Below are 4,421 nucleotides of genomic sequence, written 5' to 3'. Positions count from 1 at the left end.
ATCTTTTGCTGCAGTCACCCTACAGAACTAAAGCTGAGGTCTAGGGACACAAAAATGCAGAAAAAGCAGGGAGGCAGACAACCTGGGTCAAGATGACAACTTTTAATGACATGGCCAACACCCATAATCACACTTGGCTACTTCAAAACAACTTGATCTTTGGAGCTAGATCTTCTACAGAGTCACCAACACAGGTAAGAAACACAGGCAATACTCCTGCTTCTAGGAAGAGGAGAAAAACAGCTATGGCTCATAATCAAAATACTTATTCCTCTTTAAATAAAAACTTGAATTTGCTCTGGCCTCCAAAAAGGCTCTAATCTCAGGCTGGCATTACTTTTCAAGAGAGGCTCTCTTCCAGTAGGGCCAGTTTTACACGGAGGTAATCTGGCCAGATCAGGCATGCCAGTCCTTCAGCAGTTTCTAATACATGGTATGTACAACTAGGTTTGTGCAGGTAGGAAACACATGTGACAGAGAACCACTTTCATGGTGCTGGTTTGGTGGTGTTTCTTCACTGGATTTTGGTGAAAGCTTCATGGATAGAGGTGGCCACTTACTCTAGGTTTTTTAGGTGATGAGGCCACACATGTTGATCTGACCACTTGGCAGCAGATAGATGTTTTTTCATTGACCAGATAGTCAACCTGCTTAGGGTTTAAGCCAGTGAAACTGAACATCCCAATTTCCTCCGTGATGTGATTCCAGGTACCAGGGGTCTCGAGGGCTTCTAATCATGCTCTGAGTTCTGATCTCATTGTCAGAATCGGGTCAACTGTTGTTTTCACATTACCTCTCCATTCCTTAAAGAGCTCTCAGGTTTGGAAAGGGTACATAACAAAATTCATGCTCCCTGAGCGGGAGGATTGGACCAAGTAATCTGCACAATCTTCTCCATCTGGGAAAGGACCCGCAGGATGCTATCGTTATCTTTTCCCACCGCAGTCAGATTCCCCACTCTCTCATTGTAGAGCCAGAAATTCTTGGAGGACTGTGCGCAGAAGAGCTCAAAGCCTTCAGATACAAAATAGTGAACGGCCCAGGCGTCTCTCACTAGGTCTCCAGATGGGAAGCCCTGATAGACGGAGTCAAAGAAGGGAACAGAAACCGGCGCTTCATGAAGGAGACGACGTGCTTCCACTGCTCCGGAGTCCGGTCGGTCCCAGTTGGATGGTATACACAGGCATGTAAAACAAAGATGGAGAACTCAGGAGCACTCTCCAGATCATTCAGGAGACCCTGCCCCCAAAGACTGCACAGCTCCTACCCGCTTCTCCTTGAGAGCAGGGCTGTCATCCCCGAGAGCAAGGCGGGAAGCACAGGTCCGGAAGTCTGCTAGGCCCAGGATCTAAAGATACTCGTGGTTTAGGCGGCTGTTGTTAGCAATCTTCTGCTGGACCATCCTCACTACTGGCAGAACCCACAGCTGACAATCATCAGTGAGATATGCTCCCATTCCTAGGTTGACCTTGTGGGGGTCGTAATCCTCCCAGAAGTTGGCCTTGAGCTTAAACAGAAGGACCGGCTGGTCCTGCGGAACCTTGGCAAAGACCGACGGAGGCACCATCACAAGAGGACCGGAATCTGTCCAGAGCTCTCATTCAACTCCTGGAGATGCTGCTTTGTCTGGTTTCAGTATTGTAATATTTTTTTAGGGAAAAACAATTCAGTCAATAATAGATCCTCATAGACATAGTGGAGTGTGTGCATTTGTGTTCGTGTGCAGAGGAAAGAGAATAAATTTCATTTTAATAGTTCTGTATTACCTGGGAAGCTCGTGAATTTTAATATTTCCAAGCATGCTTGAATATCATATAGGAATATTCAAATTTTAAATATATACATTTTTTCTAAAAGGAAAATAAATTGTTGATGACAAAACTAATGGCTAAATATGTATATATATATATATATACAGAGAGAGAGAGAGAGAGAGAGAGAACTTTATGTTTAGAAACTGTATATAATCTTTTCTTACAGGATCCCATGACTCAAAAAATTCATCTGTCATCTGCTTCAATGTCCTTTCAGTTGTGGAATCATTGGCAATACCTGATATACATATGAAAACAAAAACCAAACTCACTGCCATTGAGTCGGATCTGAATCCTAGCAACCCTCCTTGGGTTTCCCAGGCGGTATCATTACGGAAGTACATTGCCCAACCTTCTTTCCAAGGAGAGGCTGGTGGGTTTGAACTGCCAGCCTTCTGGTTAGCATTCAAGTGCCTTAGGCACTATGCCACCAGAGCTCCCTGGAATACATATAGTAAAGAGAAAAATTTACCTTTCATAATATTTATACCATTGATGTCCACTACCACATTCTGTGACATTAGAATTACTCTCTGCTATTCGATATGGTAGCCACTAGCCATATGTGAATATTGAGAACTTGCAATATGACTAATGCAAGTAACTAAAATATCAATGTTATACTTTTAACTGATTGGAATTTTCATAAGAGTCTAGTTGCTACTGTATTGTTCAATGCAGTACACCATGTTTTGTGTAAAATATACTCATTTTGTAAGATCTTTTCTCTCTTTGAGACTGTATGAACACTAGGTAAAGCTACTTTCCATTTCATACTTTAGACAAGATAGACTAGACTATTTAATTAAGTAATATACTGTAAAATTCCAGTGGTTTTAAAAAATCAAGTGTTTAATTCTCTGTCATTCTAAGCCCACTAGCTACTTGATGGGTCTGCACAGAATTCTGGTGCTTGTTAAGACACAAAAGTAGCGTCCACTTTTACTTTATAGCTTGACTGTCTTATCTTATGGTCTCAATGGCTGCTGCAGCCATTAAAGGGACAAAGTGGAAAACTCACACTGGCTCCTAGTAGAAGTGATACATGCCACTTTCCCTCATAGTTCATTAGGCAAGACAGTTACATGGCTGTAAAGAAACTCCTGGAAGGCTAGGAAAGCTTCCCAAATCCTAAGACACAAAGGAGAGCATGTTAAGGTGAGCACAAGTAACCATTACTATTCTATATGTTAGCTGTTTGGCTGGGTGATTATGAACATATCATCAGACTAAGTTTTATTTTCTCCTTCCTTTAAAACAGGAGTATGAAAGCTGATCTTTCAGAGTTACTGTGTGGATTATATAGGATGTTCTTATGTAAATTACATAGCACAGAATCTGGATCTTGACAAATGTTCAATAAATGTTAGTTCTGAGTGTTCTTTGAGTAATTTTTTACTTTTGGTGCTGCTTTTTACTTTGGCTCTGTTTAAATGCAATAGTAGAATATTATCCATTTTCCATATCACTTAGTGGTATGTTTGAAATTTTTTTCTCATATGAATGAAAAATTATTCACTGAAGAAAAAAAATTAAATAATTGTGAAATATGATAAATCTCAGAATATCAATTAATGTAAACCATGTATAACTACCTAGTTGTAAGCATACCTGGTAACTGAATTAATATAGAAGTACATATGAAGATTGAACGAATAAAAAACCGAATCTATATTCTTAATAAAATTGTATTTTCACTTTCTTCTGTTCAATAATAAAAATTCCATAAATTTACAAAATAGAACCATGTAGTATTTTCAGGTTTGGTGTGGACAATTTTGGGGTAATTTAAATAGGGATTAACAATGTATAATGAATGTTGTTGTTGTTGTTATGTGCCTTCGAGTCAGCCCTGACTCATAGAGACCCCTCCTTGGGTTTCCGAGGCAGTATCACTAAGGAAGTAGGATTGCCCAACCTCCCTTCTGAGGAGTGGCTGGTGGGTTTGAACCCCCAGCCTTCTGGTTAGCAGTCAAGTGCTTTAGCCATTATGCTACCAGAGCTCCTGTATAATGAATACTCAAGTAAATATTAGAATGAAAACATGTTTGTATAGCTAGAGAGCAAGATCCAGCTGTTCACAGGCAGATCTAAATTATGCAATTTTATTTTAGAAGATATGTGACCTTTCTGTTTTTATTATTTTGGAAATAGTTTCTTTTCACTACTTTGATAAGGAAATATTATGTGTGTGTATTTATCACTAATGAATTGCATCTATGGATTAATTTTGAAATAATATCTTAGTAATAATGCTCTTTCAATCCACTATCATAGAATACTTATAATTTTATTTAAATCTCCTTTAATTTTCCTCAGAGTCACTGAGCGGTGCACATGGTTAATGCCCCTACTCAGTTGCTAATGGAAAGTTTGGTGATTACAGTCCATGAAGAACTGAAAGCCAAACTCACTGCCATCAAGTCAATTCTGACTCATAGAGATCCACACTGGGTTTCCAAGGTGGTAAATCTTTATGGAAGTAGATTGCCCCATCTTCCTTCTGTAGAGTGGCTGGTGGGTTTGAATTAGCAGTCAGATGCCTTAGGCCCTGTGCCACCAGAGCTCCTTAAGTCTATGCAGAAGGACCTCAGAAAAAATGGCTGC

General features: G+C 39.8%; 1 pseudogene; it reads right to left on the bottom strand.

Annotated features, from left to right (window-relative positions):
• Window positions 1–514: 514 nt before the first annotated feature.
• Window positions 515–1,567, bottom strand: LOC103208457 (annotated as a pseudogene).
• Window positions 1,568–4,421: the final 2,854 nt, after the last annotated feature.

This window comes from Orycteropus afer, unplaced genomic scaffold (assembly GCF_000298275.1).
Source record: "Orycteropus afer afer isolate SDZICR_OR568_19922 unplaced genomic scaffold, OryAfe1.0 scaffold00437, whole genome shotgun sequence".
NCBI lineage: Eukaryota > Metazoa > Chordata > Mammalia > Tubulidentata > Orycteropodidae > Orycteropus > Orycteropus afer.
Note: the sequence above shows the minus strand (reverse complement) of the source record. Positions and strands in the feature narration are given on the sequence as shown.